This window comes from Cherax quadricarinatus, chromosome 33 (genome assembly GCF_038502225.1).
Source record: "Cherax quadricarinatus isolate ZL_2023a chromosome 33, ASM3850222v1, whole genome shotgun sequence".
NCBI lineage: Eukaryota > Metazoa > Arthropoda > Malacostraca > Decapoda > Parastacidae > Cherax > Cherax quadricarinatus.
The window spans coordinates 31,254,876-31,275,665 of NC_091324.1; the positions used below are offsets into that span (position 1 = coordinate 31,254,876).

Below are 20,790 nucleotides of genomic sequence, written 5' to 3' on the forward strand. Positions count from 1 at the left end.
AAGAGAGGGGAAGGAAGAGAAGAGAGGGGAAGGAAGAGAAGAGAGAGAGAGGGAGAGAAGAGAGGGGAAGGAAGAGAAGAGAGGGGAAGGAAGAGAAGAGAGGGGAAGGAAGAGAAGAGAGGGGAAGAAAGAGAGGGGAAGGAAGAGACGAGAGGGGAAGGAAGAGATGAGAGGGGAAGGAAGGGAAGATAGGAGATAAAAGGGAAAAGGTGACGGGGAGAAGAGAAATAATGGAAGTACACGGAGTGGAAGGGAAAGTACATGAGAACGAAAAGGAAGAATAGGAATACACGGGAATGGAAAGGAAGAGGAATACTTGGGGAAGGATATAAAGCATAGGAAACACAGATAACAGAAGACTACAATTTATAACGAGGTGGGAGAGAGAGAGAGAGAGAGAGAGAGAGAGGTGGAGGGGAGGCGTGGTAAGGGGTGAAGGAAGTGCTGGAGTGTACAGTAATTGCCACCACGTATTAACTCATCATGCTGGCTAATACCTCTCACTGTCTGGCGACCTCACGGCTGACTCATGGCACCACTAATGCTACTGCTGCTCTTTATTTAAATGTAGAACATGCTACAGAAAAGCCAAAGTTACCTACTCTCAGTGGTGCAAGACCAAAGAGGAAAACAACAAAGTCAGGAAAGTCAGGAGTCGTTCTCTAGCTCTGCTTCGAGAAGACCAGGATATCTAGGGTGTTACGAGAGAGACGGTGCTACTGTGTGTCACAGTTTAACTGTGACACACAGTAGCTGTAGAAAGATACTTCTTTGGCCGTCCTCACAGCGCATATAACAAAGAGTATTGTTGTGATGTAAACGGTTTACAGAACTGACAAGCTGAAGAATGAGACACTTGTGTAATATTTGGGAATCTTTATTGAGGGAACGTTTGACCAGCCAGTGGCTTCTTCAGTCCAGTACAGAGAAGAGCGGTGGAAGATGAGGGGAAGTTTGAGGTAATCAGTCCATCAACCTGGAGTCGATGTGTTCAGTAGATCGATGGACTGAAGAAGCCACTGGCTGGCGAAACGTTTCCTCAATAAAGATTCCCAAATGTTGCACAAGTGTCTCATTCTCGGAGAGTATTGTTTCCAAACAATTAAGAGACGGCGGGGTATCCCCATCTACCAGATCGCGTCAGGAAACAATTATTCTGTTTCCTGACGAATCTAACGTAACATGAGCTCCTCTCCCGTCTATATAATTTAGTTCTGTGCGGTGTGCACTAGACCTAAATTTTAATATTTATTATTACATAAATCCAATTTAAAATACCTATTTAATTTTGCTTTTATAGATCATTCACAAACAGACGCACGTAAACGCGTTACACAACGAACATTGTATTTCCAGGAGGGTTTACTGAAGTATCACATTGCCACACAGAGGATGAGTTCACATATAACAAATTCCGCCGTGATATGGGGCATGTCAATATCATGAGCATATAACATGTTCTAGCATGCAAAAGCACTTTCCGTAGATATATGGCAAGTTTATCCATGATATGAAAATTACACACATGACAATTTCTACTGTACGGTAGCTAGATAAGATGGTCAATCAAACCATGACTTAGATTTAAAAAGGGAAAGTGGGTGTCAAGAGGTAATGGGAAGGATACAGAGCTGAGGTTGTGATCACATATTAGATGAATAATTATAACACGAAATCAATGGAACGGGAAATGGAGAGTTTGGGGAGTGTGTATAGTGACCTGTGCCTCGCTAGGCTGGCAAATAAATTAAGAGAGAAAGTGAAAGTTCATTAGAAGAGGTCTAAACAATATAATTATCCAAGATAAAGACTGGCACTGTATTCAGACCATCAAATGTGTTTTCTAGGCGTCAAAAGCGAAGCAAGAGAAAGTTATATTTACCAATAGAAAAAGGCCGAGGAAACGCCATTCAAGACTCAAGTTTAACGAGGAAAAATATTAAGGCGTTATTAGGCAATGTTCAAGAGAAGGAACGTTAGAAGTGCCGTGGATGTTGCACAAGTCGAATTGGATGGTAGTGTTATCCATGAAGGGATCTGTGTCAAGGGCGTAGGCGCAAGGAAGTTATTACTACGACGGATATTAGAGTCAACCTGCTGCTGGTAACAGCATATCATGCTGCTTCTCCTCCTCTTCCTCCTCCTGCGATAGCACCTATTACTGCTCCTGCTGCATCAGTCGCTGATAGTACTACTCTCGCTCCTGTTGCAGCTGCTGGTGTTGATGTTGCAGCCATTACTACTGCTGGTGGTCTTTTGCTTCCTCCAATAGTACAATTAGGCCTTGATAACAAAAAAGACACAATACCGTGACTGGAGCGATACACAAATAACCTGCACATAAAAGAGGAGCTTACGACGACGTAAATGGTCCAAGTCGGACCGAAACGTCGTCGTAAGCTCCTCTCTTCTATGTGCGGGTTATTTGTGTATACGCCTTGATGCCGGTGAAGGACCCTTGACCAAAAGAACAGTAATTACCCTTGAATCAAACCTGATTATTTCCCATTCTCTAGGAACTATGACCCCACGGGGTCAGCATTTCCCGTGAAAATGATTATAATACAAGGTACGATGGATACATAAGTACACGGAGGGGCGAGCACGCAGGCACACCAACGAGGAGATTACATACACACATACGCGTGCGTGCCAGAAACGTGAAGAGCAAAGCTAATGGAGGCAACAATTTTAAAACGTTTTAGCCAACACGTGAGGCAATCAACAAGAATGAGAGGTGAGGACGAGCTGGCAAGACCTGGGTAACAAGTATACACTCTGGCAGAGTGGAAACCTATACTTAGACAAAGTTGCCCCTTGCTGACCAGGCTTTTATCGTCTCCTATTTTGACAGTGTTTTAATAGCTTGCCGGTTTTACAACCTCTTCTCCAAGACTCGGCTAAATAGAGTACTTAATGTTTAACACAACTATAGAGTATTGTTTGTTTAACACAAAATAATTTTAAAGTCATTACTAATTTGCAGTGTTATGTTTTCCAGGTGTAACATGTATATTCTCTTTATAAGTGTAGTGTATTAAATACTGAATATGCTAATGATTCCAGTACCCCTTATGAGAGTACATTCTAAACTCATCACATGGGCCTAACAGACTACAGAATACCGCTGTAGCCTGCTACACAGTACTGAATTAGTCGGGATGTGAATACTATGTGGGGATGCGGACCGCTTATACACACAGTTTAGTTAACCAGGTGGTCAAGCCTGGTTAACTAAACTGTCTCCAGTTTCACCAGGAGAAACAGGAGACAGTACAGACTAGGAGGAAACTAAAAACATAACAGCCTTCAGCGGTATTCGTTAGGCTAAAAAAAAATATTAACAGCCTTCAGAACACGCAGAACTGGCGTGCAGATTAAATATATTCAGAACCTTGAAATTCTTCAAAGGACTACAGCCAGTCAAGTCCTAGCGCTGATAGATGTACGATATGAGAGACTTAAGAGGTATGACATCTGTTAGACATGCCTCCTCAGGAACAAGGGAAGACAAGGAAGCAGGAAAACACACGAGTCACATTGTCTTAGGGCAGTACGAAAATTGAACAGACCGAACAAGTGGGGGAAAACATAGTTTTAAGAATAGGTACGATAGGACTCAAGATGCCATAAAACAGAAATGCCAATGAGTACTCGAACAAATTCGAAGTTCCCGAGCGAACGGCATTATGGAGTACCTGAGAAAATGGTGGAAGGAAGCCACATGTAGATTAATCATCACCCGGAGAGCAGCAATTAAGATAGAAAATAAACCTCTGGAGCAATCGGAAATTTAAAGAAGTGAAGGGAAACAAACGAATGACGTTGGCGGTGCGTACCAAGAATGCAATTACAAGAATGACACCCAGGAATCTAACGAAGCGTTCAAAACAATATATACACAACATATGCTCGACCAATCTCGAAAACGCAGCATCAGCGAGGAGCTCACGCTAATGAAAAACAATGAATCAAGGTCTAAAGGTTTGCTATAAATGTGGCACCGGAAATTACAAAGAAGAGTTGCGATGAAAGACTCGGCGAACAGGAAATCACGTCGACTTAGAACTGGAGCAAGAGAGGAGTTATAGTTACAATATATGAAATACGAGTACTCAGGAGAATAGACAGGATAGACAAGGACAAACTGCTTAACACTAGAGCAGAAATAAGGAACTGAATACTCAGATGACTCAAACATCAGAAAACAGAGCGAGAGAAGAGGAGCAAACCAGAGAGCGACAGTACAAGCTGAAATATGCCAAAGATTCATAGGATACTATGAATTCAGTTCAAGCCAGCCAACAGAAGTTAAAGGGCAGTCCCAAACTGTGTCGCTCAAACCTCACCAACATAACAATGTAATTATACAAACGTCGAGTGCGAATAAAGCCTTCGCGTGTTCCCACCCCTGGTATAAAGATCTGTCTAGCTCCAATTATCGTTGATACGACACATCAACACTTAGATAAGAATCACATATGTGAGCATTTATGCTTCCTAGTTTCTTGCTAACTAATCTTCCACTTTTCTCCTTTTTCCTGCTCCTGCTACCATATATCTATTCCTTCTTCCTCCTCTTTTTCGACGAGCTAGTTTGGCACCAAAACCTCATGATGCCTGCGACATGAGGAAGACAGAGGATCTCTGTGCCAGTCTCTCCCTTTCTCCCTCCACGTCTCTCCTTGTTTGTGGCTCTACCAAGCGAGTCTTTGATGCCTTAATGACGTCCACTGTAAGGCATATTGAATGATGGGGGACCTAGAGGAGAAGGCTAACGGTGTTAGGTGCCTACTAATGAAATACAGTAATATGGGAGGGAAGGAATCCCGCAAGAAGGGGTAAAGCAACGACGAGAAATGGCAGGAGCGGAAGGTTGCAGGACAGGAAGAATGCTACAGGATTCTATAACAAGGAAACGAAAGATCGTCTTCAAAGGATACTGAAGGTGGTGCAAGGATGAAAAATGTAAATGACGCATGAAATAACTGGGAGAGAGGGGGAGACCTACCAGGTGGTCTTTTAATTAACGAGATGATACGACACAACCTATAGTTTACGTGTATGTTACCTGCAGGACCGTCCTCTAAAAAACTTGTACCTTTGTTCGAACAATATTTCTTATATCTGCTGGTAAGAGGTCACAGAGTCGTGGACCACGGCCGTTAATTTTTTTTTTTTTCCTAGCTGTAGTTATTGGATCCCCGCTCTTCATCGGATTTATTCTGCAGTGGAACATACCACCACTAAACGTCCTTTTCTCACAGAAGCAGTTGAAATCTGACACCACTGTAAGTTACGTTATTTTCCTTTACCCACTGAAGAGGCAACTTGCGTGCTTATTTTTACAGTAAATAAACAGAGTTTTGGAGCAGGGAGAAGAAGCACTAGGACTGAGCAGGAGACTCTTGCAGTAAGGAAGAAGCGAGTCTAAGCGAGAGAAAACGAGGCTTTTAAGAGAAGAGATGAAAGACTAGAGAAGACGACTCGAGAAGAGGGGAGAAGGGGAAGGGAAGTTCTAGGGATCGGGAAGAGTCTCTGGGGTAAGGGAGAATAAATAATTCTAGAGGAGGAGGAGATACTTTAAGGAAGATTATCATAGGCTTCAAGGGAGAACATGAGGGAACACGACATAGTGAAGACAGGAAGGAAGAAAGGGGTGAAGGCAGAATAGAGGGGCTAAGGATGAAGGGAGAGGTGGGGGAACATGAGGGGTATGGGTAGCAATGTGGGACACTGCCTGTGGAAGGTACGGGGGAAGGGGGGTGTGGAGGACGAAAAGCAGCAGGTGTGTTTCCTAACGCGGATGTCTTGTACGGTTTCCATCAAGACAAGGACCACCACACAACACGTCTCTCGTAACACTATACCACCCTACCAACACCGTACCACCCCACCAACACAGTACCACCCCACCAACACAGTACCACCCCACCAACCCCGCACGGCCACAACTCACTGCATTGTACCGCCCCACACCACATCTCAACACAGTACACCATCAAGCTTCACTGTACTACACTACACCACACAAGTGAAGCCACACCACATGTCAGACCACATTCAAGAGGCTCGACAGAAAGTGCAAAATACCCTAGTGAAAAGAAAAGGTGCAATGAGTACACTAAGATAAAACTCGATAAGTGTAAAGTGACCAAGGCTTTTCAACACCCTCCCTTCATACAGAGGGAATTACCGACAGTCCCCTAGCTGGAACAAACACAGGCATGACAATACCGACAAACTGCGGAATAAAAATAAATGCAACACCTGGAATATTTAATTAGCAGACGTTTCGCCCACTGGAGACTTTTTTGTTGATTCATTTGTGTTTATACCACATGAGGGAATCTGCTGTCTTCAAGAGGATGTGATGTCAGACCACACCACAGGGCGTCAGAATACACCACCACCACACACTGCCAGAATACACCACACAATGCAACACCTCACACCAAACCACACAACTGTACACTACACTATCCCAAAACACTACACATTTTACCACTCTGCGTGAGTGTGCACACAAACACGAAATAGATGAAATGGAACGAACCAACACGTTTACATTTTAAGGGCTACAGAGTACAGAACTGTTAGGATCCGTCCACTAAAAACCTCGTTTGAAGGGGACTGAGGCGAGAAACTCGGTAACGAGAAGAAAACAAAACCAGAGGGGAAGCACATCGCTCAATACAGTTTTCGTCGAACAGGACAGAACAGAGAGAGAGAGAGGGAGGGAGAAAGGGAGGGGGGGGGAGGAGGGTAATTAAACCATCCAGTATGAATACAGTATATCAGACGAGCCTAGCCCACGGCCGGGCTCCGGGAGTATACTCTCAGAATTCATCAAAGGTAACGTAAAGGTATACCAGGTATCAGAATGCAACATTCTTCAACGAGAATTACATACCAGGTATTACTATTCAATATCCTTCAAGAAGAGTATCATATCAGGTATTAGCCTGAAACATCCTTCAACAACAGTATCATACCAGGTATTAGCGCTCAACTTCGTCTCAAGTTCCAGGTCTAAAGTGTGGGTACCTGGAGGTTACCTGGAGGTTATTCCGGGGATCAAAGCCCCCGCGGCCCGGTCCATGACCAGGCCTCCCGATGGATCAGGGCCCGACCAACTAGGCTGTTACTGCTGGCCGCACGCAGTCCAACGTACGAGCCACGTACGAGCCACAGCCCAGCTGATCCGGCACTGACTTTAGGTATCTGTCCAGCTCTCTCTTGAAGGCAGCCAGGGGTTTATTGGCAATTCCCCTAATGCTTGATGGGAGGCTGTTGAACAGTCTTGGGCCCTGGACACTTATGGTGTTTTCCCTTAGTGTACCAATGGCGCCCCTACTTTTCATTGGGGGCATTTTGCATCGCCTGCCCAGTCTTTTACTTTCGTAGGGAGTGATTTCTCTGAGCAGATTTGGGACCATTCCTTCCAAGATTTTCCAAGTGTAGATTATGATATATCTCTCCCTCCTGCGTTCCAACGAGTACAAGTCAAGTGCTTCCAAGCGTTCCCAGTAGTTAAGGTGCTTGACAGAACTTATACGTGCAGTAAAGGATCTCTGTACACTCTCTAGATCTGCAATTTCACCTGCTTTGTATGGAGATGTTAATGTACAGCAGTATTCCAGCCTAGAGAGAACAAGTGACTTGAAAAGGATCATCATTGGCTTGGCATCTCTCGTTTTGAAAGTTCTCATTATCCATCCTATCATTTTCTTTGCACGTAGTGAACTATCCCTTGAAACATAGTATATCTTTCCATTATATAAAACACGCTTAAATCACATTTTTTTTTTTTGAAAAAAAAAAAAAATGCAGAACCCAATCATACAAAAAAAAAAAAAAAATTAAAACATCAAGCTTCAATCACGTAAAATATTTCATTTTTTTTATCCGGGTAATAGAAAGCGACATTTTCCTGCCAAATGCATATTTTATCTTTTTTTTTTAATGCTGGACATTCCCAGCGTCGTTACTGCAAAGAGATTTGTCAAGACACGTGTGCAACAGTTGGGTACCATTATTTTGGAAACGTTTCGCCTACACAGTAGGCTTCTTCAGTTAAATAGAGGCAGCTGGTGTGGTAGTGAAATGAAGATGATGTAATCAGTCCATCAACCTTGGAGATATGAGGTGGTCAGTCCCTCAGCCTGGAGAAGAGTTCAGTTCCATGGTCTGGAACGACATCGTTCCAGACCATGGAACTGAACCACCTCAAATACTATTTCTCCAAGGTTGATGGAATGATTACATTATCTTCATTTCACTATTACACAGCTGCCTCTGCATTTGACTGAAGAAGCCTGCTGTGTAGGCGAAACGTTTCAACAATAAAGATACCCAACTGCTGCACTTGTCTTAATCATCAACTAGTAGGTATTTTATACCATTTTCAACCTAACAGGTTTTCAGCAAACATTCTCAGGTTTCTGAAAGTATTCAATATTCACCAATTTTACAGAAGATTCAGCAGTGTCTGACACATTTTCATCCTTCAACTCTACATTTATTTTCAAGGGTTTACACGTTTTCGGAGAGAATTTACACGTTTTATGTAAGCATGTATAATGTTCGTTAGCATTTATAAGTTCCTTTTAAACTCTTATAATATTCTGCAAAAAAAAAAAAAATAATAATAATAATAGATTCTTACCGTTTCCTCGTTTTCTGTGCGAAGCTGTCAGTTTTCTGGGGAAAATTCACCAGTGTCGAGAGAGCACACAAAAAACTTAATTTTTCTGCTGTTCTTGCCAGTTTGTCGGCTTCCTGAGCACGTTCTTCCAGATTTTGGAGCGTCCCAACTTTTTAAGCCAATGTTTGGTGTGTCTCCATTCTGTTACTCGAAAAAATTCAGATATGCCACGTTTTGCATTTATTATTTTTCTGGGCTGTATGCAGAGCCTATACATATACAAGTGTAAACACACACACACACACACACACACACACACACACACACACACACACACACACACACACACACACAGTGGAGACAGGAACCATACAGAGCTTTAAGATGAGGTATGATAAAGCTCATGGAGCAGGGAGAGAGAGGACCTAGTAGCACTCAGTGAAGAGGCGGGGCTAGGACCTGAGTCTCGACCCCTGCAGCCACAATTAGGTGAGTACACACACGAGCTTAGCTCTGTTTCCCTACTACAAATAGATAAATTCAAACAGATAAATACATTTCTACATATTTTTTTTTTATTATCACACTGGCCGATTCCCACCAAGGCAGGGTGGCCCGAAAAAGAAAAACTTTCACCATCATTCACTCCATCACTGTCTTGCCAGAAGGGTGCTTTACACTACAGTTTTTAAACTGCAACATTAACACCCCTCCTTCAGAGTGCAGGCACTGTACTTCCCATCTCCAGGACTCAAGTCCGGCCTGCCGGTTTCCCTGAATCCCTTCATAAATGTTACTTTGCTCACACTCCAACAGCACGTCAAGTATTAAAAACCATTTGTCTCCATTCACTCCTATCAAACACGCTCACGCATGCCTGCTGGAAGTCCAAGCCCCTCGCACACAAAACCTCCTTTACCCCCTCCCTCCAACCCTTCCTAGGCCGACCCCTACCCCGCCTTCCTTCCACTACAGACTGATACACTCTTGAAGTTATTCTGTTTCGCTCCATTCTCTCTACATGTCCGAACCACCTCAACAACCCTTCCTCAGCCCTCTGGACAACAGTTTTGGTAATCCCGCACCTCCTCCTAACTTCCAAACTACGAATTCTCTGCATTATATTCACACCACACATTGCCCTCAGACATGACATCTCCACTGCCTCCAGCCTTCTCCTCGCTGCAACATTCATCACCCATGCTTCACACCCATATAAGAGCGTTGGTAAAACTATACTCTCATACATTCCCCTCTTTGCCTCCAAGGACAAAGTTCTCTGTCTCCACAGACTCCTAAGTGCACCACTCACTCTTTTTCCCTCATCAATTCTATGATTCACCTCATCTTTCATAGACCCATCCGCTGACACGTCCACTCCCAAATATCTGAATACGTTCACCTCCTCCATACTCTCTCCCTCCAATCTGATATTCAATCTTTCATCACCTAATCTTTTTGTTATCCTCATAACCTTACTCTTTCCTGTATTCACCTTTAATTTTCTTCTTTTGCACACCCTACCAAATTCATCCACCAATCTCTGCAGCTTCTCTTCAGAATCTCCCAAGAGCACAGTGTCATCAGCAAAGAGCAGCTGTGACAACTCCCACCCTGTGTGTGATTCTTTATCTTTTAACTCCACGCCTCTTGCCAAGACCCTCGCATTTACTTCTCTTACAACCCCATCTATAAATATATTAAACAACCACGGTGACATCACACATCCTTGTCTAAGGCCTACTTTTACTGGGAAAAAATTTCCCTCTTTTCTACATACTCTAACTTGAGCCTCACTATCCTCGTAAAAACTCTTCACTGCTTTCAGTAACCTACCTCCTACACCATACACTTGCAACATCTGCCACATTGCCCCCCTATCCACCCTGTCATACGCCTTTTCCAAATCCATAAATGCCACAAAGACCTCTTTAGCCTTATCTAAATACTGTTCACTTATATGTTTCACTGTAAACACCTGGTCCACACACCCCCTACCTTTCCTAAAGCCTCCTTGTTCATCTGCTATCCTATTCTCCGTCTTACTCTTAATTCTTTCAATTATAACTCTACCATACACTTTACCAGGTACACTCAACAGACTTATCCCCCTATAATTTTTGCACTCTCTTTTATCCCCTTTGCCTTTATACAAAGGAACTATGCATGCTCTCTGCCAATCCCTAGGTACCTTACCCTCTTCCATACATTTATTAAATAATTGCACCAACCACTCCAAAACTATATCCCCACCTGCTTTTAACATTTCTATCTTTATCCCATCAATCCCGGCTGCCTTACCCCCTTTCATTTTACCTACTGCCTCACGAACTTCCCCCACACTCACAACTGGCTCTTCCTCACTCCTACAAGATGTTATTCCTCCTTGCCCTATACACGAAATCACAGCTTCCCTATCTTCATCAACATTTAACAATTCCTCAAAATATTCCCTCCATCTTCCCAATACCTCTAACTCTCCATTTAATAACTCTCCTCTCCTATTTTTAACTGACAAATCCATTTGTTCTCTAGGCTTCCTTAACTTGTTAATCTCACTCCAAAACTTTTTCTTATTTTCAACAAAATTTGTTGATAACAGCTCACCCACTCTCTCATTTGCTCTCTTTTTACATTGCTTCACCACTCTCTTAACCTCTCTCTTTTTCTCCATATACTCTTCCCTCCTTGCATCACTTCTACTTTGTAAAAACTTCTCATATGCTAACTTTTTCTCCCTTACTACTCTCTTTACATCATCATTCCACCAATCGCTCCTCTTCCCTCCTGCACCCACTTTCCTGTAACCACAAACTTCTGCTGAACACTCTAACACTACATTTTTAAACCTACCCCATTCCTCTTCGACCCCATTGCCTATGCTCTCATTAGCCCATCTATCCTCCAATAGCTGTTTATATCTTACCCTAACTGCCTCCTCTTTTAGTTTATAAACCTTCACCTCTCTCTTCCCTGATGCTTCTATTCTCCTTGTATCCCATCTACCTTTTACTCTCAGTGTAGCTACAACTAGAAAGTGATCTGATATATCTGTGGCCCCTCTATAAACATGTACATCCTGAAGTCTACTCAACAGTCTTTTATCTACTAATACATAATCCAACAAACTACTGTCATTTCGCCCTACATCATATCTATATATATATATATATATATATATATATATATATATATATATATATATATATATATATATATATATATATATATATATATATATATACATATACGTAAACAACCCCCACACAAACAGTTTTGTAAAACGAACAAAAAAGCGAGGATTTTCGATAATTAAGTAAGGAATAGGAAGATTACAGTGGATAGTTGACACAGTAAAGGGATTCAAGATCAGATAAAAGACTAAGGGATAGTAAATAAAAGACTCGCGTAAATAAAAGGTTAGTGTAAATATGGTGTAAATAAAAATGTAAATGCTGTAAACAAAGGGATAAAAAGTTTAAATGAAAAGTTGGTGTGTCAATCTAGAGATCGTATGAATAGCCAGCTGCGGGAGCCACAAAGGGTATATCTGAGGAGGGTTTCGGAGGGTCAACCCCCCCGCGGCCCGGTCTGTGACCAGGTGAGTGAGAAATACAACAATTTTAAACACTGAGATATAAAGAAGCAAATGTCTGTAGCCACCTCCAATGTCTGAGACAGCCACACAGAATCACTACAAAAATTCCCAACATACAGTGAGCTATACTGATGGTGTAAACAAGCAGAAAAATATAGCAATTTAAACAAGGAGAGATAAAAAAAAAATTAAACGAGAAATAAAAGAGCAATTAACAAACGAACAAAAACAACTATTAACAAGCCGTGACAAATAAACTAGCTGGACCGTCACTACTGACAGGACGTTACAAATCAACCAGCTGGACCGACATCGACGGCCCACAACTTCCATATTTATAATTACCACCAGATCTGGAGGCGAGTAGGCTGTGGTACTCTTGGCACTAATTAACAACCCTCTCAACCTGACGTGATAGCCAGTATAATAATAACAACGACTAAAAATAACAAATAAGAAGAAATATGATAGGACCAATGAAATAAGGAATTGGACGTTGGGAAAGTACAAGATGGAAACAAAGGTAAATTTTTGGCAAGCATACCAACCTGAAAATACTGAGCAGTATTTTCAGGAGCACTCTTGAAAATTATTATATTAATGGGGGGAACGGCTAAACCCATAGGGTCATGCAACGACTGTGGAAGGGTCTAATTTTCTGGATCAAAAACTCCTTCGCCGGCATTAAGAATTCCTTCTCCATGAAGGGACTGGTCTCGAGAGGCAATTGACAGCGGTATAAGATAAGGTAGACAACCCATACGGAAGTTAATCTAATATATGATAAGGAGTTTGAAGGGAAAACTTCAATCGATCTCTGAGGAAGATAGACATACCGAGGACCCTGAAGGACAGGAGTGGTGGACTGGCATCTCGGATAAGACATGTGAGAAAGTGGAAGATGAAAATGTGGAAAATGGTGATAATAAGAAAAACTTCACTAATATAGTAAAGATGACAAAAAATAAAAGATAATGCAAGAGGCAATACTTCTAACTACAAAGATTAAGGTAACACAGAAGGGATCACAACGTAAAAAAAAATCAGACCGGGAAAGAGAGAGAGAGAGAGAGAGAGAGAGAGAGAGAGAGAGAGAGAGAGAGAGAGAGAGAGAGAGAGAGAGAGAGAGAGATTTTCATAGTGGAAATAGACAACAAAACTGAGAGCACACTGGGAGAAAAGAAATAAACGTAAGAACAGGACAATAAGGATGGAAGAAGATCAAGCGCAGGGTTTGGAGATTAGAAGACTGGAAAGGTAGGAAACCAGAAATTTAAAACCGAGAAAAAAAAGTCAGAAATGTAATGAATGTTATATAATTTATTTAAAGAGCATTGGAAAAAATAAAAGACAAAAGAAGGGACACTATGTCCTATAACATATTTCATCATACATACCTCTACAGACAGACAATTTTGAAGAGATAAAAACAAAAACAAAAAAAGAAAGGATTAAAAGGAAGAATTAGCATAATAGACGCCAGATGCGTACACGTGTAGGTGTTCGATGCAAGTCAGCTGATGGGGTCACAGGTGACTGATAAGCCATAACGACACCCATCTCCAGGTATCTGATAAGACCCAGTGACGCCAACTATACTCAACTCACTCCACAAGATCAGCTGTTGCAGTCTAGCTCTAATATTCACTCCAGTTAACTAAATCTAACATTCACCTCAGTTAACCTACAGTACAAGTTTCTGTCCTGTTGACTCCAGTACTACGTTCACTCCTCTAGCTCCAGCTTTCTTGTTCCTTCTTGCCTCCCCATTCCCATCCCATGCCTCCTCTCCACTTATTCTCATTAATTTGACAGGGGAAAATCACCTGACGCTGCTCACAATAATGACTCGGTCATCTCCCTTCCAAGCGACTTCCATGTCTCCCCTCATTTGCGGGAGATTATAATTTAATTCACGGCTCATTTGGTGTCGATTTTATAACAAATGTGATTCTAACGTTCATGTATAAATCATGTATGCAAATCCTTGCCAATTACACGTTGTGTTCCACAACAACTGATAAGCAAAACTTGTGCATGGGACACACTACCCTCATAATTAGTTGAATGTAAATATATAGATAAAATTATATTCTGTGTTAAATCAGTAATGAATGTCACTCACTGGTCTGCATATAAATTATGCAGGCTGATCTATGTTATGCATGATCTGTGGGTTATAAAATGGCGTTTATTAGTAATATATTAATGTCGACAACCTAATACAATAATGGAGGAGGAGGAGGGGAGTAGGAGGAAGCAGAGGAGCATCAGGAGTAACAACGGCAGTAACAAGAACAGTAACAGCAGCATCAACAGTAGTAGTAGTAGCAGCAGCAGCAACAGCAGCAGCAGCAGCACCAACAACAGAAGCAGCAACAGCAGCAGCAGGGGTTGTAATGACAGTAAGTTTGCTAAGCCTTTTTAGGTAGAAATCAGTATGTTATTTAACATACTTATTTCTATTTTTTTTATATTTTCAATATGGTGCTGTATTTTTTATAACGTTTTTTCAGACAAGAATTGTGGGGAGGAAGGAGTAACTGGAAAGAGAATTCTGATTTACTATTCTGATCGAATATGTTCAGATGTGATCAATATCATTAGTTTAGTAAGCACAATTTTCTTAACAAATATCGCTGGTAGAGACCAAATATAATTCCCCTTTTCTCTTCCCACTTCCTTCTTGTTTCTTCCTTTCCTATCATCCCTTAACCTTCCTTCCTTCCTCTATTCCCCTACCATCACCTTCCCTTACCTGCCCTTCCATGTGGTTCACTTCCCCCAGCCTCAGGTAGGTACCCTTCCCTAGCCATGCTCCTAGCAACGCTACACCTGACATGTCTGACACACACGTGACTCCTGAGAACACCTACAAGAACAACCACAGTTGTTGGCCAGATTTTCCATGTTGGCCTCGCCCCGGAAGAAGGAATACTCTAAGAGGCTTTGGAGAACAGAGTTACAAGTTAGGCTGGTGGTAACACCTAAGCTCCTCTTGACATACTTTCACGACACACTGAAACTTTTAATAACTATCAAACCATGGAAAGTTACCATTAGGGATATTAAGGGAAGGTGGTTCCTATGATAGTATACCCCACGAAAGAAAATATTAAATAAAATCTTACTACCTTCTAATCTCTCTACTATATAAAGAGCTGAATTGTGACGAATATTAGTACCTGTTTTTTCCAAATCAACTGAACCATTTAAAACTTCTTAGGTAAACTATGTAATGGTTTAATATTGAAATAATTAAGAGTTACCCAAACTACTGACTTACCTAGACAGTCGAGAATTACGAAAACTACTTACTTACCTAGACAGTGGAAACTTACCAAAACTACTGACTTACCTAGATAGTCGACAATTACTCAAACTTACCTAAACAGTTGAGATTTACGAAAACTACTGAAACCTGCAGACTTAACAAAACAGTGGATACTATTGCTATTCTACATTACGTCTACTAACGAGACAACTATTCTACTTAGGATACAACACTTGTACTCACGAGCCTGGCTCAGAGAAGACCCACCTCGTACTTCAACTTCCTCACCTGGAAAGAAAAACATTTATATTTGAAATTGACGATACAAAAATACACAGCTCAGCAAAATTAAATCAGTATACAATTATAAACATAATATGCACATACACATCAAAGTTTTATTGAATATAAAACAACATAAACACAAGCATGTGAAATCAAACCTGCAAGATCACGAATAATCCAGCAGGCCAGGCCAGAGAGAGTAATCTACGCACGCCTTTGTGACAGCAGAGTCAACGTCACGTTGATTAATTACTGATCACATAGCTGTCAAACTGGTAATCAGCGTAAATGATGGCTCTTTAATTAATACGTGTCATTAATAACATTTAGTGACATATTAGGGCTTGCATCTATGTCTTCAGTTACGTAATGCACAAAGTTTTGAGGGGAGACAGAATAGGCTATGTGTCATCAGGACAGGACATGCCTGTGCGTCAGCTGCACCACATCCACCCGACTCATGTCCCATCACCCTATCTCATCAACCTCCCCATCTTTCCACTTTCCCTGGGTGCAGCTGTCATAGACCCCCCCCCCGTCTCCAATATCCCCTCTTCCTCGTCACACTGGCCTATCTTCCAAACTATATTAAGGTTATTTAGACACAGATACACATAAGTACAATTATACATACTGTAAATTACCTAGAATAACCCCCCCCCCCAAAAAAAAAGGTCAAAGTGACTTATTTCCACTTCCATTAGGCCGGTCGACCGGTACTAGGTAGGTCTTACTCGTACCCAACACTCGTATATCTGTAAATCATGGTTCAATCCCCCTCCCCCTAAAAAAAATTTTCCATGATGCAAAATGACCTTTTTTTGTATTCATTTACAAGTCAATTTGCAACTCCATACTTTCATCTATCCATTCCTTGAATGATGTTCTACAGCCCTCTTACATATGACACAAAATTTCTTGGACCTATCAATGCATTTTGCTAAACTCTCCTTGCAGAAAGTGCCCGGTCAATATAATTACGCAAGTTACTCTACACATCCATAAACTGCAAACCTCTTCTGTTTGGTGGCTACGTCTGACATAGATTCCTTCCTTTCATGTAATCACGACCAACAGCTCTCCCATACATAAGCATTAACTATGCCACGTCTACACTTCCCAACATCTTTGCCACCATTACTGAGGCGGTTACCACTGCCTGACACACTCCAATATAACCTATTAACTACATCCTTTAACCCAATCCAAAATATGAATTATAGTTCAAATATCCTCCATCCCAACCTCTGTATCCTTCATTCTCATCTTTAACCGCAATATTTTGAATCAGGAGGCAATTAAAATAATTAGTAGTAAATAAAAATAAACTAAATAAACAATCCAGGCACAGAGCCAACACTTTAAAAAATTAATCCAATAGAATAAGATCATAACAAAGACCGAAATCCTTTTAGAGCTACGGTATGAGTAGGAATGGTTGGTAGGATATCCTAGTAGGAATGGTTGGTAGGATGGCCTAGTAGCAATGGTTGGTAGGATGGCCTAGTAGCAATGGTTGGTAGGATATCCAAGTAGGAATGGTTGGTAGGATATCCTAGTAGGAATGGTTGGTAGGATGGCCTAGTAGCAATGGTTGGTAGGATGGCCTAGTAGCAATGGTTGGTAGGATGGCCTAGTAGCAATGGTTGGTAGGATATCCTAGTAGGAATGGTTGGTAGGATATCCTAGTAGGAATGGTTGGTAGGATATCCTAGTAGCAATGGTTGGTAGGATGGCCTAGTAGCAATGGTTGGTAGGATGGCCTAGTAGCAATGGTTGGTAGGATATCCTCGTAGGAATGGTTGGTAGGATGGCCTAGTAGCAATGGTTGGTAGGATGGCCTAGTAGGAATGGTTGGTAGGATATCCTAGTAGGAATGGTTGGTAGGATGGCCTAGTAGCAATGGTTGGTAGGATGGCCTAGTAGGAATGGTTGGTAGGATATCCTAGTAGGAATGGTTGGTAGGATGGCCTAGTAGGAATGGTTGGTAGGATGGCCTAGTAGCAATGGTTGCTAGGATGGCCTAGTAGGAATGGTTGGTTGGATGGCCTAGTAGGAATGGTTGGTAGGATGGCCTAGTAGGGATGGTTGGTTGTTAGTAGGATGGCCTAGTAGGGATGGTTGGTTGTTAGTAGGATGGCCTAGTAGGAATGGTTGGTAGGATGGCCTAGAAGGAATGGTTGGTAGGATGGCCTAGTAGGGATGGTTGGTTGTTAGTAGGAATAGTTGGTAGGATGGCCTAGTAGGAATGGTTGGTTGGATGGCCTAGTAGGAATGGTTGGTAGGATGGCCTGGTAGGAATGGTTGGTAGGATGGCCTAGTAGGAATGGTTGGTAGGATGGCCTAGTAGGAATGGTTGGTAGGATGGCCTAGTAGGAATGGTTGGTAGGATGGCCTGGTAGGAATGGTTGGTAGGATGGCCTAGTAGGAATGGTTGGTAGGATGGCCTAGTAGGAATGGTTGGTAGGATGGACTAGTAGGAATGGTTGGTAGGATGGACTAGTAGGAATGGTTGGTAGGATATCGTAGTAGGAATGGTTGGTAGGATGGCCTAGTAGGGATGGTTGGTTGTTAGTAGGATGGCCTAGTAGGAATGGTTGGTTGGATGGCCTAGTAGGAATGGTTGGTAGGATGGACTAGTAGGAATGGTTGGTAGGATGGCCTAGTAGGAATGGTTGGTAGGATGGCCTAGTAGGAATGGTTGGTAGGATGGACTAGTAGGAATGGTTGGTAGGATATCGTAGTAGGAATGGTTGGTAGGATGGCCTAGTAGGGATGGTTGGTTGTTAGTAGGATGGCCTAGTAGGAATGGTTGGTAGGATGGCCTAGTAGGAATGGTTGGTTGGATGGCCTAGTAGGAATGGTTGGTAGGATGGCCTGGTAGGAATGGTTGGTAGGATGGCCTAGTAGGAATGGTTGGTAGGATGGCCTAGTAGGAATGGTTGGTAGGATGGACTAGTAGGAATGGTTGGTAGGATATCCTAGTAGGAATGGTTGGTAGGATGGCCTAGTAGGAATGGTTGGTAGGATGGTCTAGGAATGGTTGGTAGGATGGCCTAGTAGAAATGGTTGGTAGGATGGCCTAGTAGGAATGGTTGGTAGGATGGCCTAGTAGGAATGGTTGGTAGGATATCCTAGTAGGAATGGTTGGTAGGATGGCCTAGTAGGAATGGTTGGTAGGATGGTCTAGGAATGGTTGGTAGGATGGCCTAGTAGGAATGGTTGGTAGGATGGCCTAGTAGGAATGGTTGGTAGGATGGCCTAGTAGGAATGGTTGGTAGGATATCCTAGTAGGAATGGTTGGTAGGATGGCCTAGTAGGAATGGTTGGTAGGATGGTCTAGGAATGGTTGGTAGGATGGCCTAGTAGGAATGGTTGGTAGGATGGCCTAGTAGGAATGGTTGGTAGGATGGTCTAGGAATGGTTGGTAGGATGGCCTAGTAGGAATGGTTGGTTGTTAGCAGGATGGCCTAGTAGGAATGGTTGGTTGTTAGTAGGATGGCCTAGTAGGAATGGTTGGTAGGATGGCCTTGTAGGAATGGTTGGTTGGATGGCCTAGTAGGAATGGTTGGTAGGATGGCCTAGTAGGAATGGTTGGTAGGATGGCCTAGTAGGAATGGTTGGTAGGATGGTCTAGTAGGAATGGTTGGTAGGATGGACTAGTAGGAATGGTTGGTAGGATGGCCTAGTAGGAATGGTTGGTAGGATGGCCTAGTAGGAATGGTTGGTAGGATGGACTAGTAGGAATGGTTGGTAGGATGGCCTAGTAGGAATGGTTGGTAGGATGGCCTAGTAGGAATGGTTGGTAGGATGGCCTTGTAGGAATGGTTGGTTGGATGGCCTAGTAGGAATGGTTGGTAGGATGGCCTAGTAGGAATGGTTGGTAGGATGGCCTAGTAGGAATGGTTGGTAGGATGGTCTAGTAGGAATGGTTGGTAGGATGGACTAGTAGGAATGGTTGGTAGGATGGCCTAGTAGGAATGGTTGGTAGGATGGCCTAGTAGGAATGGTTGGTAGGATGGCCTAGTAGGAATGGTTGGTAGGATGGCCTAGTAGGAATGGTTGGTAGGATGGCCTAGTAGGAATGGTTGGTAGGATGGACTAGTAGGAATGGTTGGTAGGATGGCCTAGTAGGAATGGTTGGTAGGATGGCCTAGTAGGAATGGTTGGTAGGATGGCCTAGTAGGAATGGTTGGTAGGATGGCCTAGTAGGAATAGTTTGTAGGATGGCCTAGTAGGAATGGTTGGTAGGATGGCCTATTAGGAATGGTTGGTAGGATGGCCTAGCAGGAATGGTTGGTTGTTAGTAGGATGGCCTAGCAGGAATGGTTGGTTGTTAGTAGGATGGCCTAGCAGGAATGGTTGGTAGGATGGCCTAGTAGGAATGGTTGGTAGGATGGCCTAGTAGGAATGGTTGGTTGTTAGTAGGATGGCCTAGCAGGAATGGTTGGTTGTTAGTAGGATGGCCTAGTAGGAATGGTTGGTAGGATGGCCTAGTAGGAATGGTTGGTAGGATGGTCTAGTAGGGATGGTTGGTTGTTAGTAGGATGGCCTGGTAGGAATGGTTGGTAGGATGGCCTAGCAGGAATGGTTGGTTGTTAGTAGGATGGCCTAGCAGGAATGGTTGGTAGGATGGCCTAGTAGGAATGGTTGATAGGATGGCCTAGTAGGAATGGTTGGTTGTTAGTAGGATGGCCTAGCAGGAATGGTTGGTTGTTAGTAGGATGGCCTAGCAGGACTGGTTGGTTGTTAGTAGGATGGCCTAGTAGGAATGGTTGGTTGTTAGTAGGATGGCCTAGTAGGAATGGTTGGTAGGATGGCCTAGCAGGAATGGTTGGTTGTTAGTAGGATGGCCTAGCAGGAATGGTTGGTTGTTAGTAGGAATGGTAGGATGTCATTTCCCAAATACTTGCCACCACCTTCCTCTTTTCCCCTTCTCCATCTCCTTTCCACTTCTTTCCCTTCCTTCCCTTTCACTTCCCTTGC

At 42.7% G+C, this 20,790-nt stretch overlaps 1 protein-coding gene across 4 annotated transcripts in view; it reads right to left on the reverse strand.

Annotated features, from left to right (window-relative positions):
* LOC128693860 (adenomatous polyposis coli protein-like) overlaps positions 1 to 20,790 on the reverse strand; it is a 551,448-nt gene that overhangs the window by 516,283 nt on the left and 14,375 nt on the right. The window contains exon 1 of one of the 4 annotated variants that reach the window (XM_070091005.1): positions 15,787 to 15,805. The exons of the other annotated variants lie outside the window; for them this stretch is intronic. The gene's annotated coding sequence lies outside the window, so the exon portion shown is untranslated. Of the gene's footprint in view, positions 1 to 15,786; positions 15,806 to 20,790 lie in introns of those variants that run through there. 4 annotated transcript variants of the gene reach the window in all.